Source organism: Ascaphus truei, chromosome 1 (genome assembly GCF_040206685.1).
Source record: "Ascaphus truei isolate aAscTru1 chromosome 1, aAscTru1.hap1, whole genome shotgun sequence".
In the NCBI taxonomy this organism is placed as follows: Eukaryota; Metazoa; Chordata; class Amphibia; order Anura; family Ascaphidae; genus Ascaphus; species Ascaphus truei.
Window position 1 is genome coordinate 299,214,513 of NC_134483.1, and position 22,139 is coordinate 299,236,651.

Genomic DNA, 22,139 nt, shown 5'->3' on the forward strand with positions numbered 1-22,139 from the left:
AACCACAAGTACCGGGTCCATGGTTCTGGGCGTATACTGGGGGGACGGGGACTACTCCCATTAACCCCTGACTATACCGGGGATACGCTTATCACAATGCCTTTCTGGTCTGTGCTGAAGCAGGGCATTCTGGCAGCCAAGTTGCTTGACCTTTATTAGTGAGCCTGGTTACCCCCTCTCGGAACCACAGACTTAGAAATCGCCAGCTCATATACAGTGCATAAAATATATTTATATATATACCCTTATACACCATTTTAATAAAAAATATCACAAAATTCTTCTAAGTTCCTCGGGAAGAGTGAAAGACGCGCACGTTCATTTTCAGAGCTCGTAGACCTTCCTATAAGAAGTTAGCCAAAAAGGAACTTCGAAAAACGCTTAGGTTAAGTTTCAGAGTTGCTTCTAATGTACCAAAGCTGGACTTACAGTAGACATAATTTCACTCTCACAACATTATGGCTGGTTGGAGACAGTCCGAACCACAAGTACCGGGTCCATGGTTCTGGGCGTATACTGGGGGGACGGGGACGACTCCCATTAACCCCTGACTATACCGGGGATACGCTTATCACAATGCCTTTCTGGTCTGTGCTGAAGCAGGGCATTCTGGCAGCCAAGTTGCTTGACCTTTATTAGTGAGCCTGGTTACCCCCTCTCGGAACCACAGACTTAGAAATCGCCAGCTCATATACAGTGCATACAATATATTTATATATATACCCTTATACACCATTTTAATAAAAAATATCACAAAATTCTTCTAAGTCCCTCGGGAAGAGTGAAAGACGCGCACGTTCATTTTCAGAGCTCCTAGATCTTCCTATAAGAAGTTAGCCAAAAAGTAGCTTCGAAAAACGCTTAGGTTAAGTTTCAGAGTTGCTTCTAATGTACCAAAGCTGGACTTAGACATAATTTCACTCACAACATTATGGCTGGTTGGAGACAGTCCGAACCACAAGTACCGGGTCCATGGTTCTGGGCGTATACTGGGGGGACGGGGACGACTCCCATTAACCCCTGACTATACCGGGGATACGCTTATCACAATGCCTTTCTGGTCTGTGCTGAAGCAGGGCATTCTGGCAGCCAAGTTGCTTGACCTTTATTAGTGAGCCTGGTTACCCCCTCTCGGAACCACAGACTTAGAAATCGCCAGCTTATATACAGTGCATAAAATATATTTATATATATACCCTTATACACCATTTTAATAAAAAATATCACAAAATTCTTCTAAGTCCCTCGGGAAGAGTGAAAGACGCGCACGTTCATTTTCAGAGCTCCTAGACCTTCCTATAAGAAGTTAGCCAAAAAGTAGCTTCGAAAAACGCTTAGGTTAAGTTTCAGAGTTGCTTCTAATGTACCAAAGCTGGACTTAGACATAATTTCACTCTCACAACATTATGGCTGGTTGGAGACAGTCCGAACCACAAGTACCGGGTCCATGGTTCTGGGCGTATACTGGGGGGACGGGGACGACTCCCATTAACCCCTGACTATACCGGGGATACGCTTATCACAATGCCTTTCTGGTCTGTGCTGAAGCAGGGCATTCTGGCAGCCAAGTTGCTTGACCTTTATTAGTGAGCCTGGTTACCCCCTCTCGGAACCACAGACTTAGAAATCGCCAGCTCATATACAGTGCATAAAATATATTTATATATATACCCTTATACACCATTTTAATAAAAATATCACAAAATTCTTCTAAGTCCCTCGGGAAGAGTGAAAGACGCGCACGTTCATTTTCAGAGCTTCTAGACCTTCCTATAAGAAGTTAGCCAAAAAGTAGCTTCGAAAAACGCTTACGTTAAGTTTCAGAGTTGCTTCTAATGTACCAAAGCTGGACTTAGACATAATTTCACTCTCACAACATTATGGCTGGTTGGAGACAGTCCGAACCACAAGTACCGGGTCCATGGTTCTGGGCGTATACTGGGGGTACTGGGACGACTCCCATTAACCCCTGACAATACCGGGGATACGCTTATCACAATGCCTTTCTGGTCTGTGCTGAAGCAGGGCATTCTGGCAGCCAAGTGGCTTGACCTTTATTAGTGAGCCTGGTTACCCCCTCTCGGAACCACAGACTTAGAAATCGCCAGCTCATATACAGTGCATAAAATATATTTATATATATACCCTTATACACCATTTTAATATAAAATATCACAAAATTCTTCTAAGTCCCTCGGGAAGAGTGAAAGACGCGCACGTTCATTTTCAGAGCTCCTAGACCTTCCTATAAGAAGTTAGCCAAAAAGTAGCTTCGGAAAACGCTTAGGTTAAGTTTCAGAGTTGCTTCTAATGTACCAAAGCTGGACTTAGACATAATTTCACTCTCACAACATTATGGCTGGTTGGAGACAGTCCGAACCACAAGTACCGGGTCCCTGGTTTTGGGCGTATACTGGGGGGACGGGGACGACTCCCATTAACCCCTGACTATACCGGGGATACGCTTATCACAATGCCTTTCTGGTCTGTGCTGAAGCAGGGCATTCTGGCAGCCAAGTTGCTTGACCTTTATTAGTGAGCCTGGTTACCCCCTCTCGGAACCACAGACTTAGAAATCGCCAGCTCATATACAGTGCATAAAATATATTTATATATACTGTATACCCTTATACACCATTTTAATAAAAAATATCACAAAATTCTTCTAAGTCTCTCGGAAAGAGTGAAAGACGCGCACGTTCATTTTCAGAGCTTCTAGACCTTCCTATAAGAAGTTAGCCAAAAAGTAGCTTCGAAAAACGCTTACGTTAAGTTTCAGAGTTGCTTCTAATGTACCAAAGCTGGACTTAGACATAATTTCACTCTCACAACATTATGGCTGGTTGGAGACAGTCCGAACCACAAGTACCGGGTCCATGGTTCTGGGCGTATACTGGGGGTACTGGGACGACTCCCATTAACCCCTGACTATACCGGGGATACGCTTATCACAATGCCTTTCTGGTCTGTGCTGAAGCAGGGCATTCTGGCAGCCAAGTGGCTTGACCTTTATTAGTGAGCCTGGTTACCCCCTCTCGGAACCACAGACTTAGAAATCGCCAGCTCATATACAGTGCATAAAATAAATTTATATATATACCCTTATACACCATTTTAATAAAAAATATCACAAAATTCTTCTAAGTCCCTCGGGAAGAGTGAAAGACGCGCACGTTCATTTTCAGAGCTCCTAGACCTTCCTATAAGAAGTTAGCCAAAAAGTAGCTTCGAAAAACGCTTAGGTTAAGTTTCAGAGTTGCTTCTAATGTACCAAAGCTGGACTTAGACATAATTTCACTCTCACAACATTATGGCTGGTTGGAGACAGTCCGAACCACAAGTACCGGGTCCATGGTTCTGGGCGTATACTGGGGGGACGGGGACGACTCCCATTAACCCCTGACTATACCGGGGATACGCTTATCACAATGCCTTTCTGGTCTGTGCTGAAGCAGGGCATTCTGGCAGCCAAGTTGCTTGACCTTTATTAGTGAGCCTGGTTACCCCCTCTCGGAACCACAGACTTAGAAATCGCCAGCGCATATACAGTGCTAAAAATATATTTATATATATACCCTTATACACCATTTTAATAAAAATATCACAAAATTCTTCTAAGTCCCTCGGGAAGAGTGAAAGATGCGCACGTTCATTTTCAGAGCTTCTAGACCTTCCTATAAGAAGTTAGCCAAAAAGTAGCTTCGAAAAACGCTTACGTTAAGTTTCAGAGTTGCTTCTAATGTACCAAAGCTGGACTTAGACATAATTTCACTCTCACAACATTATGGCTGGTTGGAGACAGTCCGAACCACAAGTACCGGGTCCATGGTTCTGGGCGTATACTGGGGGTACTGGGACGACTCCCATTAACCCCTGACTATACCGGGGATACGCTTATCACAATGCCTTTCTGGTCTGTGCTGAAGCAGGGCATTCTGGCAGCCAAGTGGCTTGACCTTTATTAGTGAGCCTGGTTACCCCCTCTCGGAACCACAGACTTAGAAATCGCCAGCTCATATACAGTGCATAAAATAAATTTATATATATACCCTTATACACCATTTTTATAAAAAATATCACAAAATTCTTCTAAGTCCCTCGGGAAGAGTGAAAGACGCGCACGTTCATTTTCAGAGCTCCTAGACCTTCCTATAAGAAGTTAGCCAAAAAGTAGATTCGAAAAACGCTTAGGTTAAGTTTCAGAGTTGCTTCTAATGTACCAAAGCTGGACTTAGACATAATTTCACTCTCACAACATTATGGCTGGTTGGAGACAGTCCGAACCACAAGTACCGGGTCCATGGTTCTGGGCGTATACTGGGGGGACGGGGACGACTCCCATTAACCCCTGACTATACCGGGGATACGCTTATCACAATGCCTTTCTGGTCTGTGCTGAAGCAGGGCATTCTGGCAGCCAAGTTGCTTGACCTTTATTAGTGAACCTGGTTACCCCCTCTCGGAACCACAGACTTAGAAATCGCCAGCTCATATACAGTGCATAAAATATATTTATATATACAGTATACCCTTTTACACCATTTTAATAAAAAATATCACAAAATTCTTCTAAGTCCCTCGGGAAGAGTGAAAGACGCGCACGTTCATTTTCAGAGCTCCTAGACCTTCCTATAAGAAGTTAGCCAAAAAGTAGCTTCGAAAAACGCTTAGGTTAAGTTTCAGAGTTGCTTCTAATGTACCAAAGCTGGACTTAGACATAATTTCACTCTCACAACATTATGGCTGGTTGGAGACAGTCCGAACCACAAGTACCGGGTCCATGGTTCTGGGCGTATACTGGGGGGACGGGGACGACTCCCATTAAACCCTGACTATACCGGGGATACGCTTATCACAATGCCTTTCTGGTCTGTGCTGAAGCATTGCATTCTGGCAGCCAAGTTGCTTGACCTTTATTAGTGAGCCTGGTTACCCCCTCCGGGAACCACAGACTTAGAAATCGCCAGCTCATATACAGTGCATAAAATATATTTATATATATACCCTTATACACCATTTTAATAAAAAATATCACAAAATTCTTCTAAGTCCCTCGGGAAGAGTGAAAGACGCGCACGTTCATTTTCAGAGCTTCTAGACCTTCCTATAAGAAGTTAGCCAAAAAGTAGCTTCGAAAAACGCTTACGTTAAGTTTCAGAGTTGCTTCTAATGTACCAAAGCTGGACTTAGACATAATTTCACTCTCACAACATTATGGCTGGTTGGAGACAGTCCGAACCACAAGTACCGGGTCCATGGTTCTGGGCGTATACTGGGGGTACTGGGACGACTCCCATTAACCCCTGACTATACCGGGGATACGCTTATCACAATGCCTTTCTGGTCTGTGCTGAAGCAGGGCATTCTGGCAGCCAAGTGGCTTGACCTTTATTAGTGAGCCTGGTTACCCCCTCTCGGAACCACAGACTTAGAAATCGCCAGCTCATATACAGTGCATAAAATATATTTATATATATACCCTTATACACCATTTTAATTAAAAATATCACAAAATTCTTCTAAGTCCCTCGGGAAGAGTAAAAGACGCGCACGTTCATTTTCAGAGCTCCTAGACCTTCCTATAAGAAGTTAGCCAAAAAGTAGCTTCGAAAAACGCTTAGGTTAAGTTTCAGAGTTGCTTCTAATGTACCAAAGCTGTCCTTAGACATAATTTCACTCTCACAACATTATGGCTGGTTGGAGACAGTCCGAACCACAAGTACCGGGTCCATGGTTCTGGGCGTATACTGGGGGGACGGGGACGACTCCCATTAACCCCTGACTATACCGGGGATACGCTTATCACAATGCCTTTCTGGTCTGTGCTGAAGCAGGGCATTCTGGCAGCCAGTTGCTTGACCTTTATTAGTGAGCCTGGTTACCCCCTCTCGGAACCACAGACTTAGAAATCGCCAGCTCATATACAGTGCATAAAATATATTTATATATATACCCTTATACACCATTTTAATAAAAAATATCACAAATATCTTCTAAGTCCCTCGGGAAAAGTGAAAGACGCGCACGTACATTTTCAGAGCTCCTAGACCTTCCTATAAGAAGTTAGCCAAAAAGTAGCTTCGAAAAACGCTTAGGTTAAGTTTCAGAGTTGCTTCTAATGTACCGAAGCTGGACTTAGACATAATTTCACTCTCACAACATTATGGCTAGTTGGAGACAGTCCGAACCACAAGTACCGGGTTCATGGTTCTGGGCGTATACTGGGGGTACTGGGACGACTCCCATTAACCCCTGACTATACCGGGGATACGCTTATCACAATGCCTTTCTGGTCTGTGCTGAAGCAGGGCATTCTGGCAGCCAAGTGGCTTGACCTTTATTAGTGAGCCTGGTTACCCCCTCTCGGAACCACAGACTTAGAAATCGCCAGCTCATATACAGTGCATAAAATATATTTATATATATACCCTTATACACCATTTTAATAAAAAATATCACAAAATTCTTCTAAGTCCCTCGGGAAGAGTGAAAGACGCGCACGTTCATTTTCAGAGCTCCTAGACCTTCCTATAAGAAGTTAGCCAAAAAGTAGCTTCGAAAAACGCTTAGGTTAAGTTTCAGAGTTGCTTCTAATGTACCAAAGCTGGACTTAGACATAATTTCACTCTCACAACATTATGGCTGGTTGGAGACAGTCCGAACCACAAGTACCGGGTCCATGGTTCTGGGCGTATACTGGGGGGACGGGGACGACTCCCATTAACCCCTGACTATACCTTGGATACGCTTATCACAATGCCTTTCTGGTCTGTGCTGAAGCAGGGCATTCTGGCAGCCAAGTTGCTTGACCTTTATTAGTGAACCTGGTTACCCCCTCTCGGAACCACAGACTTAGAAATCGCCAGCTCATATACAGTGCATAAAATATATTTATATATATACCCTTATACACCATTTTAATAAAAAATATCACAAAATTCTTCTAAGTCCCTCGGGAAGAGTGAAAGACGCGCACGTTCATTTTCAGAGCTCCTAGACCTTCCTATAAGAAGTTAGCCAAAAAGTAGCTTCGAAAAACGCTTAGGTTAAGTTTCAGAGTTGCTTCTAATGTACCAAAGCTGGACTTAGACATAATTTCACTCTCACAACATTATGGCTGGTTGGAGACAGTCCGAACCACAAGTACCGGGTCCATGGTTCTGGGCGTATACTGGGGGTACTGGGACGACTCCCATTAACCCCTGACTATACCGGGGATACGCTTATCACAATGCCTTTCTGGTCTGTGCTGAAGCAGGGCATTCTGGCAGCCAAGTGGCTTGACCTTTATTAGTGAGCCTGGTTACCCCCTCTCGGAACCACAGACTTAGAAATCGCCAGCTCATATACAGTGCATAAAATATATTTATATATATACCCTTATACACCATTTTAATAAAAAATATCACAAAATTCTTCTAAGTCCCTCGGGAAGAGTGAAAGAATCGCACGTTCATTTTCAGAGCTCCTAGACCTTCCTATAAGAAGTTAGCCAAAAAGTAGCTTCGAAAAACGCTTAGGTTAAGTTTCAGAGTTGCTTCTAATGTACCAAAGCTGGACTTAGACATAATTTCACTCTCACAACATTATGGCTGGTTGGAGACAGTCCGAACCACAAGTACCGGGTCCATGGTTCTGGGCGTATACTGGGGGGACGGGGACGACTCCCATTAACCCCTGACTATACCTTGGATACGCTTATCACAATGCCTTTCTGGTCTGTGCTGAAGCAGGGCATTCTGGCAGCCAAGTTGCTTGACCTTTATTAGTGAACCTGGTTACCCCCTCTCGGAACCACAGACTTAGAAATCGCCAGCTCATATACAGTGCATAAAATATATTTATATATATACCCTTATACACCATTTTAATAAAAAATATCACAAAATTCTTCTAAGTCCCTCGGGAAGAGTGAAAGACGCGCACGTTCATTTTCAGAGCTCCTAGACCTTCCTATAAGAAGTTAGCCAAAAAGTAGCTTCGAAAAACGCTTAGGTTAAGTTTCAGAGTTGCTTCTAATGTACCAAAGCTGGACTTAGACATAATTTCACTCTCACAACATTATGGCTGGTTGGAGACAGTCCGAACCACAAGTACCGGGTCCATGGTTCTGGGCGTATACTGGGGGTACTGGGACGACTCCCATTAACCCCTGACTATACCGGGGATACGCTTATTACAATGCCTTTCTGGTCTGTGCTGAAGCAGGGCATTCTGGCAGCCAAGTGGCTTGACCTTTATTAGTGAGCCTGGTTACCCCCTCTCGGAACCACAGACTTAGAAATCGCCAGCTCATATACAGTACATAAAATATATTTATATATATACCCTTATACACCATTTTAATAAAAAATATCACAAAATTCTTCTAAGTCCCTCGGGAAGAGTAAAAGACGCGCACGTTCATTTTCAGAGCTCCTAGACCTTCCTATAAGAAGTTAGCCAAAAAGTAGCTTCGAAAAACGCGTAGGTTAAGTTTCAGAGTTGCTTCTAATGTACAAAAGCTGGACTTAGACATAATTTCACTCTCACAACATTATGGCTGGTTGGAGACAGTCCGAACCACAAGTACCGGGTCCATGGTTCTGGGCGTATACTGGGGGGACGGGGACGACTCCCATTAACCCCTGACTATACCGGGGATACGCTTATCACAATGCCTTTCTGGTCTGTGCTGAAGCAGGGCATTCTGGCAGCCAGTTGCTTGACCTTTATTAGTGAGCCTGGTTACCCCCTCTCGGAACCACAGACTTAGAAATCGCCAGCTCATATACAGTGCATAAAATATATTTATATATACTGTATACCCTTATACACCATTTTAATAAAAAATATCACAAAATTCTTCTAAGTCCCTCGGGAAAAGTGAAAGACGCGCACGATCATTTTCAGAGCTCCTAGACCTTCCTATAAGAAGTTAGCCAAAAAGTAGCTTCGAAAAACGCTTAGGTTAAGTTTCAGAGTTGCTTCTAATGTACCGAAGCTGGACTTAGACATAATTTCACTCTCACAACATTATGGCTAGTTGGAGACAGTCCGAACCACAAGTACCGGGTTCATGGTTCTGGGCGTATACTGGGGGTACTGGGACGACTCCCATTAACCCCTGACTATACCGGGGATACGCTTATCACAATGCCTTTCTGGTCTGTGCTGAAGCAGGGCATTCTGGCAGCCAAGTGGCTTGACCTTTATTAGTGAGCCTGGTTACCCCCTCTCGGAACCACAGACTTAGAAATCGCCAGCTCATATACAGTGCATAAAATATATTTATATATATACCCTTATACACCATTTTAATAAAAAATATCACAAAATTATTCTAAGTCCCTCGGGAAGAGTGAAAGACGCGCACGTTCATTTTCAGAGCTCCTAGACCTTCCTATAAGAAGTTAGCCAAAAAGTAGCTTCGAAAAACGCTTAGGTTAAGTTTCAGAGTTGCTTCTAATGTACCAAAGCTGGACTTAGACATAATTTCACTCTCACAACATTATGGCTGGTTGGAGACAGTCCGAACCACAAGTACCGGGTCCATGGTTCTGGGCGTATACTGGTGGGACGGGGACTACTCCCATTAACCCCTGACTATACCGGGGATACGCTTATCACAATGCCTTTCTGGTCTGTGCTGAAGCAGGGCATTCTGGCAGCCAAGTTGCTTGACCTTTATTAGTGAGCCTGGTTACCCCCTCTCGGAACCACAGACTTAGAAATCGCCAGCTCATATACAGTGCATAAAATATATTTATATATATACCCTTATACACCATTTTAATAAAAAATATCACAAAATTCTTCTAAGTCCCTCGGGAAGAGTGAAAGACGCGCACGTTCATTTTCAGAGCTCCTAGACCTTCCTATAAGAAGTTAGCCAAAAAGTAGCTTCGAAAAACGCTAAGTTTCAGAGTTGCTTCTAATGTACCAAAGCTGGACTTAGACATAATTTCACTCTCACAACATTATGGCTGGTTGGAGACAGTCCAAACCACAAGTACCGGGTCCATGATTCTGGGCGTATACTGGGGGTACTGGGACGACTCCCATTAACCCCTTACTATACCGGGGATACGCTTATCACAATGCCTTTCTGGTCTGTGCTGAAGCAGGGCATTCTGGCAGTCAAGTGGCTTGACCTTTATTAGTGAGCCTGGTTACCCCCTCTCGGAACCACAGACTTAGAAATCGCCAGCTCATATACAGTGCATAAAATATATTTATATATATACTGTACCCTTATACACCATTTTAATATAAAATATCACAAAATTCTTCTAAGTCCCTCGGGAAGAGTGAAAGACGCGCACGTTCATTTTCAGAGCTCCTAGACCTTCCTATAAGAAGTTAGCCAAAAAGTAGCTTCGAAAAACGCTTAGGTTAAGTTTCAGAGTTGCTTCTAATGTACCAAAGCTGGACTTAGACATAATTTCACTCTCACAACATTATGGCTGGTTGGAGACAGTCCGAACCACAAGTACCGGGTCCATGGTTCTGGGCGTATACTGGGGGGACGGGGACGACTCCCATTAAACCCTGACTATACCGGGGATACGCTTATCACAATGCCTTTCTGGTCTGTGCTGAAGCAGGGCATTCTGGCAGCCAAGTTGCTTGACCTTTATTAGTGAGCCTGGTTACCCCCTCTCGGAACCACAGACTTAGAAATCGCCAGCTCATATACAGTGCATAAAATATATTTATATATATACCCTTATACACCATTTTAATAAAAAATATCACAAAATTCTTCTAAGTCCCTCGGGAAGAGTGAAAGACGCGCACGTTCATTTTCAGAGCTTCTAGACCTTCCTATAAGAAGTTAGCCAAAAAGTAGCTTCGAAAAACGCTTAGGTTAAGTTTCAGAGTTGCTTCTAATGTACCAAAGCTGGACTTAGACATAATTTCACTCTCACAACATTATGGCTGGTTGGAGACAGTCCGAACCACAAGTACCGGGTCCATGGTTCTGGGCGTATACTGGGGGTACTGGGACGACTCCCATTAACCCCTGACAATACCGGGGATACGCTTATCACAATGCCTTTCTGGTCTGTGCTGAAGCAGGGCATTCTGGCAGCCAAGTGGCTTGACCTTTATTAGTGAGCCTGGTTACCCCCTCTCGGAACCACAGACTTAGAAATCGCCAGCTCATATACAGTGCATAAAATATATTTATATATATACCCTTATACACCATTTTAATATAAAATATCACAAAATTCTTCTAAGTCCCTCGGGAAGAGTGAAAGACGCGCACGTTCATTTTCAGAGCTCCTAGACCTTCCTATAAGAAGTTAGCCAAAAAGTAGCTTCGAAAAACGCTTAGGTTAAGTTTCAGAGTTGCTTCTAATGTACCAAAGCTGGACTTAGACATAATTTCACTCTCACAACATTATGGCTGGTTGGAGACAGTCCAAACCACAAGTACCGGGTCCATGATTCTGGGCGTATACTGGGGGTACTGGGACGACTCCCATTAACCCCTTACTATACCGGGGATACGCTTATCACAATGCCTTTCTGGTCTGTGCTGAAGCAGGGCATTCTGGCAGTCAAGTGGCTTGACCTTTATTAGTGAGCCTGGTTACCCCCTCTCGGAACCACAGACTTAGAAATCGCCAGCTCATATACAGTGCATAAAATATATTTATATATATACCCTTATACACCATTTTAATATAAAATATCACAAAATTCTTCTAAGTCCCTCGGGAAGAGTGAAAGACGCGCACGTTCATTTTCAGAGCTCCTAGACCTTCCTATAAGAAGTTAGCCAAAAAGTAGCTTCGAAAAACGCTTAGGTTAAGTTTCAGAGTTGCTTCTAATGTACCAAAGCTGGACTTAGACATAATTTCACTCTCACAACATTATGCTGGTTGGAGACAGTCCGAACCACAAGTACCGGGTCCATGGTTCTGGGCGTATACTGGGGGGACGGGGACGACTCCCATTAAACCCTGACTATACCGGGGATACGCTTATCACAATGCCTTTCTGGTCTGTGCTGAAGCATTGCATTCTGGCAGCCAAGTTGCTTGACCTTTATTAGTGAGCCTGGTTACCCCCTCTCGGAACCACAGACTTAGAAATCGCCAGCTCATATACAGTGCATAAAATATATTTATATATATACCCTTATACACCATTTTAATTAAAAATATCACAAAATTCTTCTAAGTCCCTCGGGAAGAGTGAAAGACGCGCACGTTCATTTTCAGAGCTCCTAGACCTTCCTATAAGAAGTTAGCCAAAAAGTAGCTTCGAAAAACGCTTAGGTTAAGTTTCAGAGTTGCTTCTAATGTACCAAAGCTGGACTTAGACATAATTTCACTCTCACAACATTATGGCTGGTTGGAGACAGTCCGAACCACAAGTACTGGGTCCATGGTTCTGGGCGTATACTGGGGGTACTGGACGACTCCCATTAACCCCTGACTATACCGGGGATACGCTTATCACAATGCCTTTCTGGTCTGTGCTGAAGCAGGGCATTCTGGCAGCCAAGTGGCTTGACCTTTATTAGTGAGCCTGGTTACCCCCTCTCGGAACCACAGACTTAGAAATCGCCAGCTCATATACAGTGCATAAAATATATTTATATATATACCCTTATACACCATTTTAATATAAAATATCACAAAATTCTTCTAAGTCCCTCGGGAAGAGTGAAAGACGCGCACGTTCATTTTCAGAGCTCCTAGACCTTCCTATAAGAAGTTAGCCAAAAAGTAGCTTCGAAAAACGCTTAGGTTAAGTTTCAGAGTTGCTTCTAATGTACCAAAGCTGGACTTAGACATAATTTCACTCTCACAACATTATGGCTGGTTGGAGACAGTCCGAACCACAAGTACCGGGTCCATGGTTCTGGGCGTATACTGGGGGGACGGGGACGACTCCCATTAACCCCTGACTATACCGGGGATACGCTTATCACAATGCCTTTCTGGTCTGTGCTGAAGCAGGGCATTCTGGCAGCCAAGTGGCTTGACCTTTATTAGTGAGCCTGGTTACCCCCTCTCGGAACCACAGACTTCGAAATCGCCAGCTCATATACAGTGCATAAAATATATTTATATATATATACCCTTATACACCATTTTAATAAAAAATATCACAAAATTCTTCTAAGTCCCTCGGGAAGAGTGAAAGACGCGCACGTTCATTTTCAGAGCTCCTAGACCTTCCTATAAGCAGTTAGCCAAAAAGTACAGTAGCTTCGAAAAACGCTTAGGTTAAGTTTCAGAGTTGCTTCTAATGTACCAAAGCTGGACTTAGACATAATTTCACTCTCACAACATTATGGCTGGTTGGAGACAGTCCGAACCACAAGTACCGGGTCCATGGTTCTGGGCGTATACTGGGGGGACGGGGACGACTCCCATTAAACCCTGACTATACCGGGGATACGCTTATCACAATGCCTTTCTGGTCTGTGCTGAAGCATTGCATTCTGGCAGCCAAGTTGCTTGACCTTTATTAGTGAGCCTGGTTACCCCCTCTCGGAACCACAGACTTAGAAATCGCCAGCTCATATACAGTGCATAAAATATATTTATATATATACCCTTATACACCATTTTAATTAAAAATATCACAAAATTCTTCTAAGTCCCTCGGGAAGAGTGAAAGACGCGCACGTTCATTTTCAGAGCTCCTAGACCTTCCTATAAGCAGTTAACCAAAAAGTACAGTAGCTTCGAAAAACGCTTAGGTTAAGTTTCAGAGTTGCTTCTAATGTACCAAAGCTGGACTTAGACATAATTTCACTCTCACAACATTATGGCTGGTTGGAGACAGTCCGAACCACAAGTACCGGGTCCATGGTTCTGGGCGTATACTGGGGGGACGGGGACGACTCCCATTAAACCCTGACTATACCGGGGATACGCTTATCACAATGTCTTTCTGGTCTGTGCTGAAGCATTGCATTCTGGCAGCCAAGTTGCTTGACCTTTATTAGTGAGCCTGGTTACCCCCTCTCGGAACCACAGACTTAGAAATCGCCAGCTCATATACAGTGCATAAAATATATTTATATATATACCCTTATACACCATTTTAATTAAAAATATCACAAAATTCTTCTAAGTCCCTCGGGAAGAGTGAAAGACGCGCACGTTCATTTTCAGAGCTCCTAGACCTTCCTATAAGAAGTTAGCCAAAAAGTAGCTTCGAAAAACGCTTAGGTTAAGTTTCAGAGTTGCTTCTAATGTACCAAAGCTGGACTTAGACATAATTTCACTCTCACAACATTATGGCTGGTTGGAGACAGTCCGAACCACAAGTACCGGGTCCATTGTTCTGGGCGTATACTGGGGGTACTGGGACGACTCCCATTAACCCCTGACTATACCGGGGATACGCTTATCACAATGCCTTTCTGGTCTGTGCTGAAGCAGGGCATTCTGGCAGCCAAGTGGCTTGACCTTTATTAGTGAGCCTGGTTACCCCCTCTCGGAACCACAGACTTAGAAATCGCCAGCTCATATACAGTGCATAAAATATATTTATATATATACCCTTATACACCATTTTAATAAAAAATATCACAAAATTCTTCTAAGTCCCTCGGGAAGAGTGAAAGAATCGCACGTTCATTTTCAGAGCTCCTAGACCTTCCTATAAGAAGTTAGCCAAAAAGTAGCTTCGAAAAACGCTTAGGTTAAGTTTCAGAGTTGCTTCTAATGTACCAAAGCTGGACTTAGACATAATTTCACTCTCACAACATTATGGCTGGTTGGAGACAGTCCGAACCACAAGTACCGGGTCCATGGTTCTGGGCGTATACTGGGGGGACGGGGACGACTCCCATTAACCCCTGACTATACCTTGGATACGCTTATCACAATGCCTTTCTGGTCTGTGCTGAAGCAGGGCATTCTGGCAGCCAAGTTGCTTGACCTTTATTAGTGAACCTGGTTACCCCCTCTCGGAACCACAGACTTAGAAATCGCCAGCTCATATACAGTGCATAAAATATATTTATATATATACCCTTATACACCATTTTAATAAAAAATATCACAAAATTCTTCTAAGTCCCTCGGGAAGAGTGAAAGACGCGCACGTTCATTTTCAGAGCTCCTAGACCTTCCTATAAGAAGTTAGCCAAAAAGTAGCTTCGAAAAACGCTTAGGTTAAGTTTCAGAGTTGCTTCTAATGTACCAAAGCTGGACTTAGACATAATTTCACTCTCACAACATTATGGCTGGTTGGAGACAGTCCGAACCACAAGTACCGGGTCCATGGTTCTGGGCGTATACTGGGGGTACTGGGACGACTCCCATTAACCCCTGACTATACCGGGGATACGCTTATTACAATGCCTTTCTGGTCTGTGCTGAAGCAGGGCATTCTGGCAGCCAAGTGGCTTGACCTTTATTAGTGAGCCTGGTTACCCCCTCTCGGAACCACAGACTTAGAAATCGCCAGCTCATATACAGTACATAAAATATATTTATATATATACCCTTATACACCATTTTAATAAAAAATATCACAAAATTCTTCTAAGTCCCTCGGGAAGAGTAAAAGACGCGCACGTTCATTTTCAGAGCTCCTAGACCTTCCTATAAGAAGTTAGCCAAAAAGTAGCTTCGAAAAACGCGTAGGTTAAGTTTCAGAGTTGCTTCTAATGTACAAAAGCTGGACTTAGACATAATTTCACTCTCACAACATTATGGCTGGTTGGAGACAGTCCGAACCACAAGTACCGGGTCCATGGTTCTGGGCGTATACTGGGGGGACGGGGACGACTCCCATTAACCCCTGACTATACCGGGGATACGCTTATCACAATGCCTTTCTGGTCTGTGCTGAAGCAGGGCATTCTGGCAGCCAGTTGCTTGACCTTTATTAGTGAGCCTGGTTACCCCCTCTCGGAACCACAGACTTAGAAATCGCCAGCTCATATACAGTGCATAAAATATATTTATATATACTGTATACCCTTATACACCATTTTAATAAAAAATATCACAAAATTCTTCTAAGTCCCTCGGGAAAAGTGAAAGACGCGCACGATCATTTTCAGAGCTCCTAGACCTTCCTATAAGAAGTTAGCCAAAAAGTAGCTTCGAAAAACGCTTAGGTTAAGTTTCAGAGTTGCTTCTAATGTACCGAAGCTGGACTTAGACATAATTTCACTCTCACAACATTATGGCTAGTTGGAGACAGTCCGAACCACAAGTACCGGGTTCATGGTTCTGGGCGTATACTGGGGGTACTGGGACGACTCCCATTAACCCCTGACTATACCGGGGATACGCTTATCACAATGCCTTTCTGGTCTGTGCTGAAGCAGGGCATTCTGGCAGCCAAGTGGCTTGACCTTTATTAGTGAGCCTGGTTACCCCCTCTCGGAACCACAGACTTAGAAATCGCCAGCTCATATACAGTGCATAAAATATATTTATATATATACCCTTATACACCATTTTAATAAAAAATATCACAAAATTCTTCTAAGTCCCTCGGGAAGAGTGAAAGACGCGCACGTTCATTTTCAGAGCTCCTAGACCTTCCTATAAGAAGTTAGCCAAAAAGTAGCTTCGAAAAACGCTTAGGTTAAGTTTCAGAGTTGCTTCTAATGTACCAAAGCTGGACTTAGACATAATTTCACTCTCACAACATTATGGCTGGTTGGAGACAGTCCGAACCACAAGTACCGGGTCCATGGTTCTGGGCGTATACTGGTGGGACGGGGACTACTCCCATTAACCCCTGACTATACCGGGGATACGCTTATCACAATGCCTTTCTGGTCTGTGCTGAAGCAGGGCATTCTGGCAGCCAAGTTGCTTGACCTTTATTAGTGAGCCTGGTTACCCCCTCTCGGAACCACAGACTTAGAAATCGCCAGCTCATATACAGTGCATAAAATATATTTATATATATACCCTTATACACCATTTTAATAAAAAATATCACAAAATTCTTCTAAGTCCCTCGGGAAGAGTGAAAGACGCGCACGTTCATTTTCAGAGCTCCTAGACCTTCCTATAAGAAGTTAGCCAAAAAGTAGCTTCGAAAAACGCTTAGGTTAAGTTTCAGAGTTGCTTCTAATGTACCAAAGCTGGACTTAGACATAATTTCACTCTCACAACATTATGGCTGGTTGGAGACAGTCCAAACCACAAGTACCGGGTCCATGATTCTGGGCGTATACTGGGGGTACTGGGACGACTCCCATTAACCCCTTACTATACCGGGGATACGCTTATCACAATGCCTTTCTGGTCTGTGCTGAAGCAGGGCATTCTGGCAGTCAAGTGGCTTGACCTTTATTAGTGAGCCTGGTTACCCCCTCTCGGAACCACAGACTTAGAAATCGCCAGCTCATATACAGTGCATAAAATATATTTATATATATACTGTACCCTTATACACCATTTTAATATAAAATATCACAAAATTCTTCTAAGTCCCTCGGGAAGAGTGAAAGACGCGCACGTTCATTTTCAGAGCTCCTAGACCTTCCTATAAGAAGTTAGCCAAAAAGTAGCTTCGAAAAACGCTTAGGTTAAGTTTCAGAGTTGCTTCTAATGTACCAAAGCTGGACTTAGACATAATTTCACTCTCACAACATTATGGCTGGTTGGAGACAGTCCGAACCACAAGTACCGGGTCCATGGTTCTGGGCGTATACTGGGGGGACGGGGACGACTCCCATTAAACCCTGACTATACCGGGGATACGCTTATCACAATGCCTTTCTGGTCTGTGCTGAAGCAGGGCATTCTGGCAGCCAAGTTGCTTGACCTTTATTAGTGAGCCTGGTTACCCCCTCTCGGAACCACAGACTTAGAAATCGCCAGCTCATATACAGTGCATAAAATATATTTATATATATACCCTTATACACCATTTTAATAAAAAATATCACAAAATTCTTCTAAGTCCCTCGGGAAGAGTGAAAGACGCGCACGTTCATTTTCAGAGCTTCTAGACCTTCCTATAAGAAGTTAGCCAAAAAGTAGCTTCGAAAAACGCTTAGGTTAAGTTTCAGAGTTGCTTCTAATGTACCAAAGCTGGACTTAGACATAATTTCACTCTCACAACATTATGGCTGGTTGGAGACAGTCCGAACCACAAGTACCGGGTCCATGGTTCTGGGCGTATACTGGGGGTACTGGGACGACTCCCATTAACCCCTGACAATACCGGGGATACGCTTATCACAATGCCTTTCTGGTCTGTGCTGAAGCAGGGCATTCTGGCAGCCAAGTGGCTTGACCTTTATTAGTGAGCCTGGTTACCCCCTCTCGGAACCACAGACTTAGAAATCGCCAGCTCATATACAGTGCATAAAATATATTTATATATATACCCTTATACACCATTTTAATATAAAATATCACAAAATTCTTCTAAGTCCCTCGGGAAGAGTGAAAGACGCGCACGTTCATTTTCAGAGCTCCTAGACCTTCCTATAAGAAGTTAGCCAAAAAGTAGCTTCGAAAAACGCTTAGGTTAAGTTTCAGAGTTGCTTCTAATGTACCAAAGCTGGACTTAGACATAATTTCACTCTCACAACATTATGGCTGGTTGGAGACAGTCCAAACCACAAGTACCGGGTCCATGATTCTGGGCGTATACTGGGGGTACTGGGACGACTCCCATTAACCCCTTACTATACCGGGGATACGCTTATCACAATGCCTTTCTGGTCTGTGCTGAAGCAGGGCATTCTGGCAGTCAAGTGGCTTGACCTTTATTAGTGAGCCTGGTTACCCCCTCTCGGAACCACAGACTTAGAAATCGCCAGCTCATATACAGTGCATAAAATATATTTATATATATACCCTTATACACCATTTTAATATAAAATATCACAAAATTCTTCTAAGTCCCTCGGGAAGAGTGAAAGACGCGCACGTTCATTTTCAGAGCTCCTAGACCTTCCTATAAGAAGTTAGCCAAAAAGTAGCTTCGAAAAACGCTTAGGTTAAGTTTCAGAGTTGCTTCTAATGTACCAAAGCTGGACTTAGACATAATTTCACTCTCACAACATTATGCTGGTTGGAGACAGTCCGAACCACAAGTACCGGGTCCATGGTTCTGGGCGTATACTGGGGGGACGGGGACGACTCCCATTAAACCCTGACTATACCGGGGATACGCTTATCACAATGCCTTTCTGGTCTGTGCTGAAGCATTGCATTCTGGCAGCCAAGTTGCTTGACCTTTATTAGTGAGCCTGGTTACCCCCTCTCGGAACCACAGACTTAGAAATCGCCAGCTCATATACAGTGCATAAAATATATTTATATATATACCCTTATACACCATTTTAATTAAAAATATCACAAAATTCTTCTAAGTCCCTCGGGAAGAGTGAAAGACGCGCACGTTCATTTTCAGAGCTCCTAGACCTTCCTATAAGAAGTTAGCCAAAAAGTAGCTTCGAAAAACGCTTAGGTTAAGTTTCAGAGTTGCTTCTAATGTACCAAAGCTGGACTTAGACATAATTTCACTCTCACAACATTATGGCTGGTTGGAGACAGTCCGAACCACAAGTACTGGGTCCATGGTTCTGGGCGTATACTGGGGGTACTGGACGACTCCCATTAACCCCTGACTATACCGGGGATACGCTTATCACAATGCCTTTCTGGTCTGTGCTGAAGCAGGGCATTCTGGCAGCCAAGTGGCTTGACCTTTATTAGTGAGCCTGGTTACCCCCTCTCGGAACCACAGACTTAGAAATCGCCAGCTCATATACAGTGCATAAAATATATTTATATATATACCCTTATACACCATTTTAATATAAAATATCACAAAATTCTTCTAAGTCCCTCGGGAAGAGTGAAAGACGCGCACGTTCATTTTCAGAGCTCCTAGACCTTCCTATAAGAAGTTAGCCAAAAAGTAGATTCGAAAAACGCTTAGGTTAAGTTTCAGAGTTGCTTCTAATGTACCAAAGCTGGACTTAGACATAATTTCACTCTCACAACATTATGGCTGGTTGGAGACAGTCCGAACCACAAGTACCGGGTCCATGGTTCTGGGCGTATACTGGGGGGACGGGGACGACTCCCATTAACCCCTGACTATACCGGGGATACGCTTATCACAATGCCTTTCTGGTCTGTGCTGAAGCAGGGCATTCTGGCAGCCAAGTGGCTTGACCTTTATTAGTGAGCCTGGTTACCCCCTCTCGGAACCACAGACTTAGAAATCGCCAGCTCATATACAGTGCATAAAATATATTTATATATATACCCTTATACACCATTTTAATAAAAAATATCACAAAATTCTTCTAAGTTCCTCGGGAAGAGTGAAAGACGCGCACGTTCATTTTCAGAGCTCGTAGACCTTCCTATAAGAAGTTAGCCAAAAAGGAACTTCGAAAAACGCTTAGGTTAAGTTTCAGAGTTGCTTCTAATGTACCAAAGCTGGACTTACAGTAGACATAATTTCACTCTCACAACATTATGGCTGGTTGGAGACAGTCCGAACCACAAGTACCGGGTCCATGGTTCTGGGCGTATACTGGGGGGACGGGGACGACTCCCATTAACCCCTGACTATACCGGGGATACGCTTATCACAATGCCTTTCTGGTCTGTGCTGAAGCAGGGCATTCTGGCAGCCAAGTTGCTTGACCTTTATTAGTGAGCCTGGTTACCCCCTCTCGGAACCACAGACTTAGAAATCGCCAGCTCATATACAGTGCATACAATATATTTATATATATACCCTTATACACCATTTTAATAAAAAATATCACAAAATTCTTCTAAGTCCCTCGGGAAGAGTGAAAGACGCGCACGTTCATTTTCAGAGCTCCTAGATCTTCCTATAAGAAGTTAGCCAAAAAGTAGCTTCGAAAAACGCTTAGGTTAAGTTTCAGAGTTGCTTCTAATGTACCAAAGCTGGACTTAGACATAATTTCACTCTCACAACATTATGGCTGGTTGGAGACAGTCCGAACCACAAGTACCGGGTCCATGGTTCTGGGCGTATACTGGGGGGACGGGGACGACTCCCATTAACCCCTGACTATACCGGGGATACGCTTATCACAATGCCTTTCTGGTCTGTGCTGAAGCAGGGCATTCTGGCAGCCAAGTTGCTTGACCTTTATTAGTGAGCCTGGTTACCCCCTCTCGGAACCACAGACTTAGAAATCGCCAGCTCATATACAGTGCATAAAATATATTTATATATATACCCTTATACACCATTTTAATAAAAAATATCACAAAATTCTTCTAAGTCCCTCGGGAAGAGTGAAAGACGCGCACGTTCATTTTCAGAGCTCCTAGACCTTCCTATAAGAAGTTAGCCAAAAAGTAGCTTCGAAAAACGCTTAGGTTAAGTTTCAGAGTTGCTTCTAATGTACCAAAGCTGGACTTAGACATAATTTCACTCTCACAACATTATGGCTGGTTGGAGACAGTCCGAACCACAAGTACCGGGTCCATGGTTCTGGGCGTATACTGGGGGGACGGGGACGACTCCCATTAACCCCTGACTATACCGGGGATACGCTTATCACAATGCCTTTCTGGTCTGTGCTGAAGCAGGGCATTCTGGCAGCCAAGTTGCTTGACCTTTATTAGTGAGCCTGGTTACCCCCTCTCGGAACCACAGACTTAGAAATCGCCAGCTCATATACAGTGCATAAAATATATTTATATATATACCCTTATACACCATTTTAATAAAAATATCACAAAATTCTTCTAAGTCCCTCGGGAAGAGTGAAAGACGCGCACGTTCATTTTCAGAGCTTCTAGACCTTCCTATAAGAAGTTAGCCAAAAAGTAGCTTCGAAAAACGCTTACGTTAAGTTTCAGAGTTGCTTCTAATGTACCAAAGCTGGACTTAGACATAATTTCACTCTCACAACATTATGGCTGGTTGGAGACAGTCCGAACCACAAGTACCGGGTCCATGGTTCTGGGCGTATACTGGGGGTACTGGGACGACTCCCATTAACCCCTGACAATACCGGGGATACGCTTATCACAATGCCTTTCTGGTCTGTGCTGAAGCAGGGCATTCTGGCAGCCAAGTGGCTTGACCTTTATTAGTGAGCCTGGTTACCCCCTCTCGGAACCACAGACTTAGAAATCGCCAGCTCATATACAGTGCATAAAATATATTTATATATATACCCTTATACACCA